This window comes from Manis pentadactyla, chromosome 1 (assembly GCF_030020395.1).
Source record: "Manis pentadactyla isolate mManPen7 chromosome 1, mManPen7.hap1, whole genome shotgun sequence".
Classification (NCBI taxonomy): Eukaryota; Metazoa; Chordata; class Mammalia; order Pholidota; family Manidae; genus Manis; species Manis pentadactyla.
Genome location: NC_080019.1, coordinates 82,548,007 through 82,566,947, shown reverse-complemented (window position 1 = coordinate 82,566,947; position 18,941 = coordinate 82,548,007). Strand labels below are relative to the sequence as shown.

Sequence of the window (18,941 nt, the reverse complement as noted above, 5' to 3'; positions counted from 1 at the left end):
ACAAGAGATTCTAGCAATACTGCAATTTTACTCACAAGAATGAAAATGGCTATGGGGGTGTCTGGGTGGATGGGCTTGTGGTAGCCTCTCAGAATTCCCTCATGCTCCCAAGCAGAAAAGGGAGATGCACTAGAAAGTGGATCCAAGAGAGAGAAGCAAAAAAAGCCACCCTTGGAGAGACCCAGAGGTCCAAGTGAGTAGGAGATAACAGCACACATGTGAATCAAGGAGCAGAGGGAATGCTGTGCATCTAAGCACATGCCATGCTAGTAGATGTTTACCCAGAGTCAGAGGTCTCTTCCCAAGGCTGCAGCATAACATAAGCTTCCTGGAACTTCGACTAGGCCTCAGAGAACAGGGGAAAGTCTGAACTGATTGAGATTAGGTTTCTGCCACTAGACAGGATGAGAACTAAAAATATAGATGCAGTTAAAGAAAAACAAAATTATGTTTCCTGCCTAGTAGGTGTATGCCCTGAGGTTTGTACACCTCATGCTTTTTCAGAGTGCCAGCTTCTGGTTTGTTGGGTATTCTAATTATCTGCTCAGCATATTTATGCAGAGACTTATCTAGAGACTCTGGGTTTCCTTGTGCAAAATCCCATCACCGCTTCCAGCTCTAGGGCCCTGAGAAGCAGCACGGAATGGGAGGGGTGGCCTCACTTACATTTAGGATGTATGGCAACAAAAAAGCATCAACATGTGAAGAATTTTCAAATATCCTCTCCCAAGCTCATTAAAGTGGATTCCGCCTTTCCCTCTTCAGCACTAATCATTCTGGTGCCCTCTGAGAGAGATCTGCCCTTGCCAGAGAGGTTCTCCAGAGGCTTTTGTACAGCAGAACTGAGAAGCAAAAGGGAAGGTAAAAGGCTGAGGGAATCTCATTAGAGTCCTGGCCAAGGAGTTTGTTAGTCTGGGGTGGGGAGCTGCAGGTATGCAAAGTGTGAAGCAAGAGGGTGGATAGGAAAAGGTAGCTTTATAAATTATTGCCATAGACTTGGCCTAGTCTTTACTGTGTTTGGGGAATAAAATCTCCAGATATTTTGAGGTTACTTTTAGATGACTGAGACTGTACCCACTGTTGGCTACAGTTTCCATGGGATCATAATGACACAGCAGCCAGAGCTCTTAATGGTAAGCAACAGTAAACCTAATCAACAGTGAAGCTGGTGAATTTAAGCCTGCCTGTCCCATACTGAGAAGGGTTTGGGTAGTTCACAGAAAGTGAAGGGAAGCAGGAGAACTGGATTTGGGGCTATATCTCCAGAATGATCCTAAAACTTCACCACCAGTCTTCTCACAAGTTTTGTCATGTGCTTCATCTCAGTTCTCCTTTCCTTTACCAACTTTGGTTGCAAGTGTGGGGTGGGTGTGTCTGAGAGGGCAAGTCCAGGTCCTGAGCCTGAGATCGAGGCAAGTGCCATAATTGTCATTTTCAGCTTTGTGATGGGTAGTGGCTCCCACTGATACCTTGACCCAAAATGACATCAGAAGAGGTCATAGGCTGGGGAGCCAGAAGGGTGGCACTTGCCTACCACTGAGGTCAGCTGCCTCATAAGCCCTGATGGTAGGCACTAGGCTTATTCTTTGGTGCTTGTCAAAAATTCAGGTCCTTTGTCCCTTCCTCTGAGCTACTGAATGTGAACTTATGAGAACAGAGATCTGAAACTGGTGTTTTTCGACCAGCATACCAAGTGATTTTTCTCTACCTCAGGCTTTAATATATACTGCCATCAGCTTATGTTATACCAATAGTTACTCTAAAATTACACATATGTTGGAAACATTGTTGCCTTCCCACCCAGGTAGCTGAGACAAAAAGGTATAATTTTCTATAAGAAAGTTGTCCAGTGTGTAGCGTTAGAGTATACCAGACATTGGTTTGAATCCCAATTCCAACCTGCATAGCTCTGCAATTTTAGAAAAGATACTTGATCCCTCTGAGCCCCAGTTGCTTCTGTAAAATGGGATAACAAAAGTATGAATCTGTATTAGTTAAGGTAAGACAGGTTATGCTGCTGTAACAACCAGTCCAAAGTCTCAATGGCTTAATGTAGTAAAAGGTTATTTCTTGGTCCGTAGCTGGGTGCAGTTGGATGGCTTTCCTGGGCAGCCCTCTGAACATTTGGGCTCCTTTCATCAGGTGCAACTTGGAGTCCTTTTTCTGGCAGTTGTGTAGATGCAGAAAAGAGAGCAAAAAGGACGGTTGGATATTATATTACCAAGCTGGAAGGGGGCATGTAACTTCCGCTCATACGCAATCTGCTGGAAGTCTGGCATGACCAGCTTGACTTCAAGGGCATCTGGGAAATGCCATGAAAGACAGATTTCATACAACACCAATGGTTTCAGCCACATCCATCTCATAAGATTGTTGCAAGGACTAAATGAGCAGAATGTGTGAAAACCCTACAGACATTATTTTCATTCCATGTTATCTAGATTCTCTTGGTTTTTGTTTCTGCTTTAAGTGAGGAAAATGCCAGATCACAGTTTCATGGTTGTATTTACCACAAATGAAACACACTCACCACAAATTAATAACACATGAGCTATCAATTCATTTTCTTTACTGTGCAGCCTGATGTTGGGATTGGTGGCTCTGATGGCCAGCTGGGCTGCTCTTTCCACAGTGGCTTTGTGGGTTTTGGAGGAAATATTGTTGAGCAATCTCAGCACCATAAGATCAGCAGCACTTCCAGCTTTGTGATGTGGACTAGGAGTTTCTGGAAACCATGGGCAACATGTGCTTAGTTTTCTTGGTATTCCTATAACCACTGCTGGGCATTGTGACCTGGCCCCTGAATGGTCTCTGTAACCTGTTGTCAGTGCCTCTGGGCTTCCACCAGTTACTTTTTCACATATCGATCTGACTATGCTAAATGAACGTCTTGGTCCATTTTTGATGATCTTAGGTTTCACCGGGGTTCAGAGGGCAACCATAATTCTGAATAGAAGATACCTGATGTCTCAGTAGGCAGCACCCAGGAGGAGAGAGGGGCAGGTGATTTTCTTAATTGCTTTCATGAAAATAACTTTGGACCCAAAATTAATAGACTTTCACTGTAGAAAAACTCTGTAGGGCACATAAGCAAAAGAATAAACAAAAATCCCCTATAATCCTACCACCTAGAGATGATAGCTCTTAAAATATGAGACTTTTATTTCCTTTTAAAAAAATAAGATTTTATTTTGCACATCGTAAGCTTTTTTTTTTTTAAACATAGTGATATAGCACAACTCTCTTGGGTTGTTATTACATACATTTCCACATCACTGTGTTCAATATCTATGTGGTAGTGAGTGTTACAGATGCACTAAAATAATTTTTAAATACTATTTAAACCAATTGTCAGGCATTCTTATTACTATAATCAACACTGTTGAACATTTTACTCTGAGTCCTTGTGCTTATCCTTGGCTATTTCATTATTAACCTGTTTTTTTTCCACTTCCTTTAGCTTTCTTGTGTTGGAGCTGGGCATGTGTAGTAGAGAACACCCGGCTGGTCACGCGGGTCACTTAGTCAGCCATGCAAACAGGAACTGGTGGAACAGGTTGTGTTTACTGCTATAAAAACCAGCCAACCCTAGCTTTGACTCTTGAAATTATTCCCATTCTCTGGAGATTATGTCCCCAGCTCAGACATTCTCTGGCATACATAGTGAGGGAACAGGTTTATGCATTATCTCATATTCTTAAGGGAATACACTGTCATATTTGCCTGAGTCAAGAGGAGCCCCTGGCAGCCGGGCTGTGTTACTATTTATACAACATGTTTTATACATGTTAGAGGGTGCCAAATATATTAAGTCGATGAGAGTCACTTGCACACGATGCATATGAGATCAGGATATAAAATGATTTGAAGTCCTTTTTTTTGTTCAATGAATCTTCTTATATTATATAAAATGTACAGATTAGCTTCCAAACAGAATTATTTTTTAATCTGGCAAAAACATTTCCGAAGAACTGTTCCTCTCTTGTTAGATCTTTTCTTATGCTTACCTTTGGCTAAACAGGTCTCAGACAGAGATTAGTGAAGCCCTTAAAGGATTGTGCCACCCCCTTTTCTTGAAATGCTGCAGCTCCTTGATAGCACACAGGATGAAGTCCCCTTAACACATATGGTTCCTTGTCCTGCCAAGCCTGGACTCAAACCTTCCTCTGGAGGTTTATCTCCTGTCTGTCACTCCTTTCTTAGAGTTTCACTGTGGATTACAACTTTTTTTTTATATCATAATTGGTGTAAATATCTGGCTCCACCTCCCTGTAACCTTTCTTTTTAGCCACAAGATCCTGTCCCTCCCTCTGCCTACATCTAAGAATCTAGTACCTCATACAGTAGGCAATCAATGTTTGTGATAAATAATAGCTAGTATATGATAAGAAGTATTATTATGCCCATTTTATAGATAAGGAAACTAAGGCACAGAGATTAAATAACTTGCCCAGCATTACAACAAGCAATACGCGGCAGAACTGGGATTTAAGGCTCCAAAATCCTGGTTCTTAGCCTACAGTGAAATTCATTGTGGAATAACTAGTATTAATTATGTCATTGAGAGAGAGAGACCAAGTGTGTGGAAGTACTTCAATTTTTCTTGATAGGTGCATAGGCTACGTAGGCTGGTTACTACTTCTTTTAAACTCTGTTTTCACCTATGAGTAGCTTTGTGAGTTTGGGCAAGTTATTTAAATAGTATAAACCTCTTTTCTATTATCCACAAAATGTGGATAAAAGTGGGCCCATCTTGATAAGGTTATAGTGAACATTAAGTGTTATAGTCTTTATTAAGTGCCTAGCATATCATAAGAGCTCAATAAATACTGTATACACATAGCTGTTATTACCAGATCATAAAATGTACTTACTACTATTTGCCATCCTGGAGTGAATATTTCAAATGCCTCAGCAAACGGGCCGTTCGTTCCCATCACCCACTCTGAGCATGAGTCTGTGCACTAGTGTGCACTGGTCACACAACATGAATATGAAACGACAAAGTCTCTAATCCACCTCAGAGGCCTCCTACAATGTGTTCTTCACCAGCCACCTGTGTCCCAGTGTCCAGGGCGGCACCAAATGGAACTCTGGTGTCACATTTCACAACAGCTCCTGGGGACCCTCTAGTTCCAACATTTCATAAGTCAAAGATTAAGGCCTCTTGCAGACCTCAGGCAGTCGTGAGAACTCGGGAGTCGAGCAGGGGTTAGAGAGAGCTCCACTCACACCCAGGAAAGAGCTCTCCCCTCAACCTATCCACCAGTAAGACACCAGCACACAGCATCCACCCCACAAGCCTGGGCTCAGAGACTAAATTCTCACTGGGTTCTTTTCCCACCAGGAGGGAGCTGGGTGGGATTTGTCCATAACCTCATATCTCCTCCTGTTTTATTTCTGTAGGTCTAGACAGCTGTGCCCTGAAAATATAGCTCTGACTAAAAGAAATATGATCTCTTTTATTTCATCACCAAATCTCCAAGTTAAAGCCTAAAGTAAGCTGACTTTCTGAAAAGGTAAGGGAGAAAGGAGCCAGCAAGACTCAGAAGGGTGCTGGGAAAATGGGAGAGGCAGGGCAAACAGAGAAGGTTCTCCAAGACAAGGCAGCAGCCTTCCATGGCACTGATGACAGCCGGTAGTCACAGGGCCCCGAGCCTGCACAAGTGGGGGGCTCAGCTCCTCTACCTCCAAACACAGCCTACAGTCAGTCTCGAGTATTAGACTTTATTGGAAGAAAGGATTTCGGGTATATATATTTTAATCTGCCTGGGATCATGGAAGTCAATAGAGGACTGTGGGAGCAGCAGTGTTTCCTAGTCTTTTCAGATGAAGTGGTCCTTGGGAGGGTGCATAGACACACAGAATGGTAAGTGTTGGAAGGAAGCTACGCAGCTGGGCCCAGACATTTTATCTGGGGCAGGAGGTGTGGGAGCGGATACTAAGGGTCAGAGTGAATCCATTTGTCCAAGGTCACAAAGGTAATTTGTGGTAGAACATGACTGCTAGCCCATTGTCCTATTGTGTCTCCCTACAATGACACTTTCTGCCTCCTGCAGCTGACTCTCCCACAGCCCTTCCATTATACCCACTATTTATGTGTGGGTGCAGGCTGCAGGTCGGAGTGCTGCAGAGTAGCAAAGGTGATATATGACAGAGTTTCCTGGGAAATACCATGGTGTCTGCTTTTCTGCTCACTTGCAGAAATCAATTTCGTTTTGGACCCTGTATATGGAGTTAATTTTCCACCCAAAAGAGAGAGAGCACAGAGCTCTGAGACCACAGTGAGAAACTTCCAGAACTACACTGCCCAGGAAGAAATTTCAGGTAATTAAACAAGATACCAAACACTTAATACAGCCATTCTTCTGCTATACATGGCTAATGCTTTTCAACATTTTCTTCTCAAGAAAATAAAGAGAATGGTTGTCAGAATGTTTCTTTTACTGAGTACCTACTGTGTGCAGGTAGTATAATTTAATCCTCAACAACACAATCAGGTAGTTACTCCCATTCCCATTTAAATAAGGGGAAATTGAGGCAAAAAAGGTTAAATAATTTGTCCCAAGTCATGCAAATGGTAAATAGTCTGACTCAGGAAACTGATTCTTCATCATGCTTTTGTTAATTCTCTTGTAAAACTCTGAATATTTCTTGCTACCTGGCATGGTTCAGTCATCCTCATCAAGTTCTGTTCTCTTTATCAAACTGAAATACCTTTCCAGGTATTACTGTATATCAACACTAAAACCAAATCTGTTTGTAACAGTTGCTGGTGTTCAGTTAATTTTCAGTCCTTACAAAATACTGATTTGGTCAGACTTCTTTTCTGCTTGAATGTGCCACATGCTACATAACCAGTGTTGGCATATTGGTTTATTTCTTCCCTGTCAGTTTCCTTTTTATTTAACACGTGTAGAAGAGGGAAGAGTTTCCCTTCTATCCTTTTATATTCTGTGTCTGGAACTCTGCAAATAAAACTGACAAAGGACAGATTAACAGGAGGGAAAAAATGGAGTTTTTTTTATGTGTGCAAAGCTCATACACCTGGAGAACTCAGTAATCAGTAACTCAAGGGAGTGGCTAGGATTGGGGGTTTATATACCATCTTAACAAAGGATGATATATCTGTAGAATGTGCATGACAAAGGGAAATAGGTTTGGGTTCCTAAGTGTGGGAAATTGTGGGAAGGTAAATAAATGGAGTTAGCTAAGGGAACATGGGAGTTATTTCAGGAAGATTTGTTTGTGCAGACCCATCTCGGTGCCAACTTTCTGTCTCCAGGCTGTTCTCCTGGTCCAGGAGACAGGAGGGAGAACATCTTCACAAAGGACAATTTTGTCCTGCTTGTAGGCAGATAGCAGGAAGGCAAAGACCTTTCTGTGTTTTCTGCTTTAATTGCTTTCAGCCCCAGACAGTTTTCATGCCAAAATGACTTATTTTAGGGTGGCATAGTCAGATCCCCTTCACATGATAAAAATTGCAGAAATCATCCAATTTCTTAACTGCATCCTCCCTCCTTGTTACACAATGTATTGTTTTGTGTGGCTTGGTAGTCTTTATAACTACATTTTTCAATGAATAAATAATATTTCATTGAATAGAACTTTCATTATTTGCTCATGATGATAAATAAATAGGACACATAAAGCCCTATTCTGAAATATTTTGGCTGATCTCATATTCCTCATGTTAGCAGTAAACTGCAGTACTTCATCTTTTCTTTACTTACCAGATATATTTTATTCTAGGTTAGCAGAATTTTAACTCTTAAGGAGGCTCAAAGCATGGTTTATATCTTTATAAGTTTAGGAAGGAAGAGTTTAAGGAAATGTCACTGGGCCATGGGCCAGCACAGAAGCCTCACTGAGTTCAGTGAGCAGCAGGAAAAGGCCTGAATAAATCAGTAGCCACAAGAGGAACAAGTTGCCACGCTGACCAAGAGAATATGTATGTACAAGTGATTTAGGAAGGTCAGAAACATCCCTAAGTCTCAGTGTATCAGCTGGAGAGGCAACTCTCATATCCCAGGGAACACTGGCTACTCACCCACACAGGAGCAGTTTTCTGTGCCGACAAGTTCATCATGATTTGCGGATTACTTTGGGGCATTCTCAGTGCTTTGAAAAAAATCAAAATACACAGCATACACACACACACACACACACACACACACACACACACACACACACAATCCAGAAATGACAATTTTCCTGCTCACTGGTGTAGCAGAGGTGGGATACCTGGGAGTTAGGAGGCAGGAAGACCTCAGTTAGGATCTCAGCCTCATTTCTTTTCCCCAATCAGACTGTTACACAACACAACTCTCTCTGTCTTCTCATGTGTGAAATGGGAATCTCATTTAAAGGAATGATTAAATGGATTTTTTTTTAAAAAACCTTAAAAACCACAAAACAGTACATAAATGTTAGCTCTTGTGTATTGTTAAGGCATATTATATATCATTACCCATCTTGGCACCTGAGTTTTTGAAGTGATTAAATACTCATAGTCTGGTATTTTGTAGTCACTTAACAGGGTGGTTTGAGATTTTTAAATGTGAAATATTGATAAAGGCTTTTTTTTTTTTTTTTAAATAATTATTTTTTATTGAAGGGTAGTTGACACACAGTATTACATTACATGAGTTTCAAGTGTACAACACAGTGGTAGAACATTTATATACATAATTCTAGGTTCCAGCTATCACCCTACCAAGCTGTTACAATATCTTGACTATATTCCTTATGCTATACATTACATCCCGGTTACTAATTTATTTTACCATTGGAAGTCTGTCCTTTTTTTTTTTTAAATAATTATTTTTTATTGAAGGGTAGTTGACACACAGTATTACATTACATGAGTTTCAAGTGTACAACACAGTGGTAGAACATTTATATACATAATTCTAGGTTCCAGTTATCACCCTACCAGGCTGTTACAATATCTTGACTATATTCCTTATGCTATTCATTACAACCCGGTTACTAATTTATTTTACCATTGGAAGTCTGTCCTTTTTTTTTTTTTTTTTTGAGGGCATCTCTCATATTTATTGATCAAATGGTTGTTAACGACAATAAAATTCTGTATAGGGGAGTCAATGCTCAATGCACAATCATTAATCCACCCCAAGCCTAATTTTTGTCAGTCTCCAATCTTCTGAGGCATAACAAACAAGTTTTTACATGTAGAACAAATTCTTACATAATGAATAAGTTACATAGTGAACAGTACAAGGGCAGTCATCACAGAAACTTTCGGTTTTGCTCATGCATTATGAACTCTAAACAGTCAGTTCAAATATGAATATTCATTTGGTTTTTATACTTGATTTATATGTGGATACCACATTTCTCTCTTTATTATTATTATTTTTAATAAAATGCTGAAGTGGTAGGTAGATACAAGATAAAGGTATAAAACATAGTTTAGTGTTGTAAGAGAGCACATGTAGATGATCAGTTGTGTGCCTGTAGACTATGTGTTAATCCAAGCTAGACCAGGGCAATAAAACATCCACGTATGCAGAACATTTCTCTCAGAACGGGGGGGTGAGGTTCTAAGCCTCACCTCTGTTGATCCCCAATTTCTCACCTGATGGCCCCCCTGCGACTGTGCCTGTCTTAGGTTGTTCCTCCCTTGAGGAATCTTACCCGTCTCTGGCTAACCAGTCATCTTCCGGGGCCATACAGGGAAATGTGAAGTTGGTAAGTGAGAGAGAAGCCTTATTGTTTGAAAAAGTTAGCTTTTTACTTCTTTGCATATTTATGCCCTGTGGCTTCTATGCCCAGCATTTGTCTTGAGGTATCTTTACCACTTGGAAGAATTATGATACTCGGTAAATTTGATATGAGGCACGAATTCTATTTAAGGGTTGTAATTAGGAAGGAAGAAGAAAAGCTATAGAAGTAGCAGGCGGAAGAAAACATGGGAAGATTGATTATTTCTTTGATATATCTTCTTGTAGAGTAACTTCAGCATGTACAGGTTTTAAGCTACTACTTAGATTGCACACACACATTAACATAATAGGAGTATAGTTACATAACCAAAGCATATCTGTAATTACCAGCCATCTGCAGTGAAACCAAGAAAACCAGTTAGGCACCTTAGGCATTTGTGAAAACTTATCTATGATATGGTGGATATTGTCCAAATGAACTTGAACAGTCTGAGAGAAATCAGACAAATTAAAACAACCCATTCCTGGGGACTGTTCACATGCCATATGTTCTTTTAACAGTAAATAGTTTGTAGTTGTAAGACTTTGGAGCGCTACAATTTGCACTTCTCCAAATTCTTGGTTGAGTTCCAACAGTATAGATCCAGTCAAATTTGTTGTTTTACTGTATGCACAGGCCAGCTTAGATATCTCCTTCCTCTTTCCCATGGCAAGTCCAGGAACTGGTGGGATGAGTGCATCTACAGCTGTAGCAGTGCGTGGATCTTTGTTGGGGTTTTTTGATGATCATCTTCTGGCATGAGTCTTCCAGAGAGTGCAGATGTTGGAAGTTCTTTTTCATATCGTATCTTAGTTCATTTTCAGGGTAGCCCAATTAGGCTTTGATCCTCTGTATAAACACAAACAGACCCTTTGCCTACACTTTTATATGCCCTTTATACCCTTGTGTAGAACTCGTTGGAGGTTACCACACAGAAACTGCCCTTTTTTTTTTTTCTATCACTAATCTACACTTACATGACGAATATTATGTTTACTAGGCTCTCCCCTATAAACCCCTTTACAGTCACTGTCCATCAGCGTAGCAAAATGTTGTAGAATCACTACTTGCCTTCTCTGTGTTGTACAGCCCTCTCTTTTCTCCTACCCCCCATTGATGTTAATCTTAATACCCCCCTACTTCTCCCCCCCTTATCCCTCCCTACCCACCCATCCTCCCCAGTCCCTTTCCCTTTGGTACCTGTTAGTCCATTCTTGAGTTCTGTGATTCTGCTGCTGTTTTGTTCCTTCAGGTTTTCCTTTGTTCTTATATTCCACAGATGAGTGAAATCATTTGGTATTTCTCTTTCTCCGCTTGGCTTGTTTCACTGAGCAAAATACCCTCCAGCTCCATCCATGTTGCTGCAAATGGTTGGATTTGCCCTTTTCTTATGGCTGAGTAGTATTCCATTGTGTATATGTACCACATCTTCTTTATCCATTCATCTATCGATGGACATTTAGGTTGCTTCCAATTCTTGGCTATTGTAAATAGTGCTGCGATAAACATAGGGGTGCACTGATCTTTCTCATACTTGATTGCTGCATTCTTAGGGTAAATTCCTAGGAGTGCAATTCCTGGGTCAAATGGTAAGTCTGTTTTGAGCATTTTGATGTACCTCCATACTGCTTTCCACAATGGTTGAACTAACTTACATTCCCACCAGCAGTGTAGGAGGGTTCCCCTTTCTCCACAGCCTCGCCAACATTTGTTGTTGTTTGTCTTTTGGATGGCAGCCATCCTTACTGGTGTGAGGTGATACCTCATGTAGTTTTAATTTGCATTTCTCTGATAATTAGCGATGTGGAGCATCTTTTCATGTGTCTGTTGGCCATCTGTATTTCTTTTTTGGAGAACTGTCTGTTCAGTTCCTCTGCCCATTTTTTAATTGGGTTATTTGTTTTTTGTTTGTTGAGGCGTGAGAGCTCCTTATATATTCTGGACGTCAAGCCTTTATCGGATGTGTCATTTTCAAATATATTCTCCCATACTGTAGGGATCCTTCTTGTTCTATTGATGGTGTCTTTTGCTGTACAGAAGCTTTTCAGCTTAATATAGTCCCACTTACTCATTTTTGCTATTGTTTTCCTTGCCCGGGGAGATATGTTCAAGAAGAGGTCACTCATGTTTATGTCTAAGAGGTTTGTGCCTATGTTTTCTTCCAAGAGTTTAATGGTTTCATGGCTTACATTCAGGTCTTTGATCCATTTTGAGTTTACTTTTGTATATGGGGTTAGACAATGGTCCAGTTTCATTCTCCTACATGTAGCTGTCCAGTTTTGCCAGCACCACCTGTTGAAGAGACTGTAATTTTGCCATTGTATGTCCATGGCTCCTTTATCAAATATTAATTGACCATATATGTCTGGGTTAATGTCTGGATTCTCTAGTCTGTTCCATTGGTCTGTGGCTCTGCTCTTGTGCCAGTACCAAATTGTCTTGATTACTATGGCTTTATAGTAGAGCTTGAAGTTGGGGAGTGAGATCCCCCCTACTTTATTCTTCTTTCTCAGGATTGCTTTGGCTATTCGGGGTCTTTGGTGTTTCCATATGAATTTTTGAATTATTTGTTCCAGTTCATTGAAGAATGTTGCTGGTAGTTTCATAGAGATTGCATCAAATCTGTATATTGCTTTGGGCAGGATGGCCATTTTAACGATATTAATTCTTCCTAGCCACGAGCATGGGATGAGTTTCCATCTGTTAGTGTCCCCTTTAATTTCTCTTAAGAGTTACTTGTAGTTTTCAGAGTATAAGTCTTTCACTTCTTTGGTTAGGTTTATTCCTAGGTATTTTATTTTTTTGGATGCAATTGTGAATGGAGTTGTTTTCCTGATTTCTCTTTCTGTTGGTTCATTGTTAGTATATAGGAAAGCCACAGATTTCTGTGTGTTGATTTTGTATCCTGCAACTTTGCTGTATTCCGATATCAGTTCTAGTAGTTTTGGGGTGGAGTCTTTAGGGTTTTTTATGTACAGTATCATGTCATCTGCAAATAGTGACAGTTTAACTTCTTCTTTACCAATCTGGATTCCTTGTATTTCTTTATTTTGTCTGATTGCCGTAGCTAGGACCTCCAGTACTATGTTAAATAACAGTGGAGAGAGTGGGCATCCCTGTCTAGTTCCCGATCTCAGCGGAAATGCTTTCAGCTTCTCGCTGTTCAATATAATGTTGGCTGTGGGTTTATCATAGATGTCCTTTATTATGTTGAGGTACTTGCCCTCTATTCCCATTTTGCTGAGAGTTTTTAACATGAATGGATGTTGAACTTTGTCAAATGCTTTTTCAGCATCTATGGAGATGATCATGTGGTTTTTGTCTTTCTTTTTGTTGATGTGGTGGATGATGTTGATGGACTTTCGAATGTTGTACCATCCTTGCATCCCTGGGATGAATCCCACTTGGTCATGGTGTATGATCCTTTTCATGTATTTTTGAATTCGGTTTGCTAATATTTTGTTGAGTATTTTTGCATCTACGTTCATCAGGGATATTGGTCTGTAGTTTTCTTTTTTGGTGGGGTCTTTGCCTGGTTTTGGTATTAGGGTGATGTTAGCTTCATAGAATGAGTTTGGGAGTATCCCCTCCTCCTCTATTTTTTGGAAAACTCTAAGGAGAATGGGTATTATGTCTTCCCTGTATGTCTGATAAAATTCCGAGGTAAATCCATCTGGCCCGGGGGTTTTGTTCTTTGGTAGTTTTTTGATTACCTCTTCAATTTCGTTGCTGGTAATTGGTCTGTTTAGATTTTCTGTTTCTTCCTGGGTCAATCTTGGAAGGTTATATTTTTCTAGGAAGTTGTCCATTTCTCCTAGGTTTCCCAGCTTGTTAGCATATAGGTTTTCATAGTATTCTCCAATAATTCTTTGCATTTCTGTGGGGTCCGTCGTGATTTTTCCTTTCTCGTTTCTGATACTGTTGATTTGTGTTGACTCTCTTTTCTTCTTAATAAGTCTGGCTAGAGGCTTATCTATTTTGTTTATTTTCTCGAAGAACCAGCTCTTGGTTTCATTGATTTTTGCTATTGTTTTATTCTTCTCAATTTTATTTATTTCTTCTCTGATCTTAATTATGTCCCTCCTTCTGCTGACCTTAGGCCTCATCTGTTCTTCTTTTTCCAATTTCGATAATTGTGACATTAGACCATTCATTTGGGATTGCTCTTCCTTTTTTAAATATGCTTGGATTGCTATATACTTTCCTCTTAAGACTGCTTTTGCTGTGTCCCACAGAAGTTGGGGCTTAGTGTTGTTGTTGTCATTTGTTTCCATATATTGCTGGATCTCCATTTTGATTTGGTCATTGATCCATTGATTATTTAGGAGCGTGTTGTTAAGCCTCCATGTGTTTGTGAGCCTCTTTGCTTTCTTTGTACAGTTTATTTCTAGTTTTATGCCTTTGTGGTCTGAAAAGTTGGTTGGTAGGATTTCAATTTTTTGGAATTTTCTGAGGCTCTTTTTGTGGCCTAGTATGTGGTCTATTCTGGAGAATGTTCCATGTGCACTTGAGAAGAATGTATATCCCGCTGCTTTTGGATGTAGAGTTCTATAGATGTCTATTAGGTCCATCTGCTCTACTGTGTTGTTCAGTGCTTCCGTGTCCTTACTTATTTTCTGCCCAGTGGATCTATCCTTTGGGGTGAGTGGTGTGTTGAAGTCTCCTAGAATGAATGCATTGCAGTCTATATCCCCCTTTAGCTCTGTTAGTATTTGTTTCACATATGCTGGTGCTCCTGTGTTGGGTGCATATATATTTAGAATGGTTATATCCTCTTGTTTGACTGAGCCCTTTATCATTATGTAGTGTCCTTCTTTATCTCTTGTTACTTTCTTTGTTTTGAAGTCTATTTTGTCTGATATTAGTACTGCAACCCCTGCTTTCTTCTCACTGTTGTTTGCTTGAAATATGTTTTTCCATCCCTTGACTTTTAGTCTGTACATGTCTTTGGGTTTGAGGTGAGTTTCTTGTAAGCAGCATATAGATGGGTCTTGCTTTTTTATCCATTCTGTTACTCTGTGTCTTTTGATTGGTGCATTCAACCCATTAATATTTAGGGTGACTATTGAAAGATATGTACTTATTGCCATTGCAGGCTTTAAATTCGTGGTTACCAAAGGTTCAAGGTTAGCCTCTTTAGTACCTTACTGCCTAACTTAGCTCGCTTATTGAGCTGTTATATACACTGTCTGGAGATTCTTTTCTTCTCTCCCTTCTTGTTCCTCCTCCTCGATTCTTCATATGTTGGGTGTTTTGTGCTGTGCTCCTTCTAGGAGTGCTCCCATCTAGAGCAGTCCCTGTAAGATGTTCTGTAGAGGTGGTTTGTGGAAAGCAAATTCCCTCAGCTTTTGTTTGTCTGGGAATTGTTTAATCCCACCGTCATATTTGAATGATAGTCGTGCTGGATACAGTATCCTTGGTTCAAGGCCCTTCTGTTTCATTGTATTAAATATATCATGCCATTCTCTTCTGGCCTGTAGGGTTTCTGTTGAGAAATCTGACGTTAGCCTGATGGGTTTCCCTTTATAGGTGACCTTTTTCTCTCTAGCTGCCTTTAACACTCTTTCCTTGTCCTTGATCTTTGCCATTTTAATTATTATGTGTCTTGGTGTTGCCCTTCTTGGATCCTTTCTGTTGGGGGTTCTGTGTATTTCCGTGGTCTGTTTGATTACTTCCTCCCCCAGTGTGGGGAAGTTTTCAGCAATTATTTCTTCTAAGATACTTTCCATCTCTTTTCCTCTCTCTTCTTCTTCTGGGACCCCTATAATACGGATATTGTTCCTTTTAGACTGGTCACACAGTTCTCTTAATATTGTTTCATTCCTGGAGATCCTTTTGTCTCTCTCTATGTCAGCTTCTATGCGTTCCTGTTCTCTGATTTCAATTCCATCAATGGCCTCTTGCATTCTATCCATTCTGCTTATAAACCCTTCCAGAGTTTGTTTCATTTCTGCGATCTCCTTTCTGGCATCTGTGATCTCTTTCCGGACTTCATCCCATTTTTCTTGCGTATTTCTCTGCATCTCTGTCAGCATGTTTATGATTCTTATTTTGAATTCTTTGTCAGGAAGACTGGTTAGGTCTGTCTCCTTCTCTGGTGTTGTCTCTGTGATCTTTGTCTGCCTGTAGCTTTTCCTTTTCATGGTGATAGGAATTGTCTGCAGAACTGGGACGAGTGACGGCTGGAAGGACTTCCTTTCTTGTTGGTTTGTGGCCCTCCTCTCCTGGGAGAAAAGCGGCCTCTAGTGGCTTGTGCTGCACAGCTGCGCGCAGACAGGGTTTCTGCTTCCTGCCCGGCTGCTATGGAGTTAATCTCCGCTGTTGCTGTGGGCGTGGCCTGGCTCGGGCAGCTACTCCAAAATGGTGAAGTCGCGTTGGAGCAGGAGCTACTGGGAGGCTATTTATCTCCGTAAGGGGCCTCCCTGCTCCCTGCAGCCCAGGGGTTAGAGTGCCCAGAGATCCCGGATTCCCTACCTCTGGATTAAGTGACCCGCCCTGCCCCTTTAAGACTTCCAAAAAGCACCCGCCAAAACAAAACAACGACCACAAAAAAAAACAAGAAAAAAAATTTTTTTAATTAAAAAAAAAAAAAAAATTTTTTAATTAAAAAAAAAAAGGTGGTCGTTCGTTTTTCTTTATTCTCCGGTGCCAGCCTCAGGCCTCTGCTCACCGGTCTTTCTGCCCTGTTTCCCTAGTATTGGGGTCCCTGTCCCTTTAAGACTTCCAAAAAGCACTCGCCAAAACAAAGCAGCAAAAAAGCAAAAAAAAAAAAAAAAAAAAATGGTCGCGCGCTTTTCTTATGCCCTCTGTCGCCCAGCCTCCAGTGCCTGCTCACTGTTCTTGCTGCCCTGTTTTCCCAGTATCGAGGGCCCTGCACTCTGGCCCGGATGGCTGGGGCTGGGTGTTCGGCAGTCCTGGGCTCCGTCTCCCTCCCGCTCGGCCTGCTCTTCTCCCGCCGGGAGCTGGGGGGAGGGGCGCTCGGCTCCCGCGGGGCCGGGGCTTGTATCTTACCCCCTTCGCGAGGCGCTGGGTTCTCTCAGGTGTGGATGTGGTCTGGATATTGTCCTGTGTCCTCTGATCTTTATTCTAGGAAGGGTTGTCTTTGTTATATTTTCATAGATATATGTTGTTTTGGGAGGAGATTTCCGCTGCTCTACTCACGCCGCCATCTTCCGCCCCTCTCTGATAAAGGCTTTAATATCTCCTGCTGTAGGGAGATTCAGAAGCAGTGGGATTTCCCTTGACCTGTCCCAGGGTGGTTGTAATCGGAACTGCACGCCTTCCGGGGTCTGAGCAGCTTTCGTGCTGATAGGAACCCAGAAGATCCCCACCCTTGCCCTTTAGCTGGGGACGTGGGAGCCTATTTTGCTCAGTTGCTTACCTGCTGGACCCCTTGGATACATGTAGACATGTGAACTTGTGAACTGCTCTGGGAAGTCGTGATCAAACCTCAGCAATCTCTCTCACTGCCTTGCCCACTCACACAGTGAACTTAGCTGCCAAATTCTTTGGTTCTGTTCTTTCAGTTGAATGTCTCCTCTCTGGTCCTGCTGTTGCCTTAAATTGTATTCACATTGTGTGATGCTTTTCCCGTTATAATCACCTATTTGGCCTCCCTGTTTCTAGTTTTTCCTCATTTCAATCCATCCTACAATTCAATCCAGTGCAAGAGATTGATTATATGCCTAGAATAATGTCACATTTTGCCTCAAAATAACCTGCTGTCTCCAAATTGCTTCATGAATTAGGTACAGACTCTTCTAACATGATATTCAAGGCTCTCTACCAAATGTTCATGTAGCAGAGACAGCCAATTTGTCCTCTTCTTCCTTCCTAATAAAAGGCACTCTTTCCCTACTGAATGTTAACCAGGCCTACGGTTGCTCTGAATAAGGACTGCATTTCTCAGCCTCTTTTTTAGTTAAGTGTGGCCATATGACTTAATGCCGCCAATGAGATCTAAGAATTAACCACGCACCTTCTGGAAAATACCTTAGGAGGAAGACCCATGCCTTTTGCCCTCCCTCTCCTCCTTCCTGCCGGCTGGGATGTAGAAGTGCTGGCTGAAACTCAAGCAGCCATCTCGAGTTTAGATGGAAGCCACATGCCGAGGATGACAGACACTGGTTCCCTGACTCTGGGAAGCACCACATCAGTGCTCCACTGAATGAACTATCTCAGAGCTTCTTTTATACAGGAAAGATATAAACTTCTATCTTAATTGTTTTGTTGTGTTGAGGTATAATCGATATACAAAAAACCGGCACACATTTAATGTTGTGTAATTTGGTGAGTTTGGGCAAATGCTTACATTCATGAAACCCTCACTGCAGTCACAGTAATAGACATGTCCATCATCTCCAGAAGTTTCTTTGTACTTTTTTGTTGTGTGTTGTAAGAACACTTAACATGAGATCTAGCCCCAACAAATTTTTAAGTGCACAATGAAGTATTGTTAACTAGGCACAATGGCCTACAGCAGATCTCTATAACTTATTTGTCTCTCATAACTGAAACTTTATACCAGTTGAACAACTCCCCATTTTCCTCTCTTCCCAACCCGTGGAAACCACCATTCTATTCTCTGCTTCTGAATTTGATCACTTTAGATACCTCAAATATGTGGAATTATGCAGTATGTGTCTTTCTAGCCTACATCATTGAACATAACATCCTCCAGGTTCATCTATTATTGTCAGGTATGCCAAAATTTCGTTCTTTTATAAAGCTGAATAATATTCCACTGTATGAATACACCATATTTTCCACTGTATGAATACACCATATTTTCTTTCTCCATTCATTTGTTGATGGGAATTTGGGTTGTTGCCAATGTATTGGCTATTGTGAAGAGTGCTGCAGTGAACATGGGAGTAGATATCTCTTCAAGATCCTAATTTCAATTCTTTTGGGTAAATACCCAGAGGTGGGAATTGCTGTCTAAATATGCATTTTTAATAACATATTTATTGAGATAGAATTCACATACTATAAATTTCACCCTTTAAAAGTGACATCTCATAGATACATTCTCTATCCTTTGGATCTGTAATATTGTTGTTTACTTATTATTACAGATGGCCTTGTTTTATAATTATGTACCTGTCATATCTCCTTTACTCAGATCCTATAGTACCTGGCACTTTTAGGAGCTCAGTTTATCTGTTAACTTAAGACTTTGTGCTGCTTATATTTGTGAACATATGAAAATA

General features: G+C 40.9%; 1 pseudogene; it reads right to left on the bottom strand.

Moving 5' to 3' along the window:
- Positions 1 to 771: 771 nt before the first annotated feature.
- On the bottom strand, positions 772 to 2,942 carry LOC118918028 (60S ribosomal protein L32-like; annotated as a pseudogene).
- Positions 2,943 to 18,941: the final 15,999 nt, after the last annotated feature.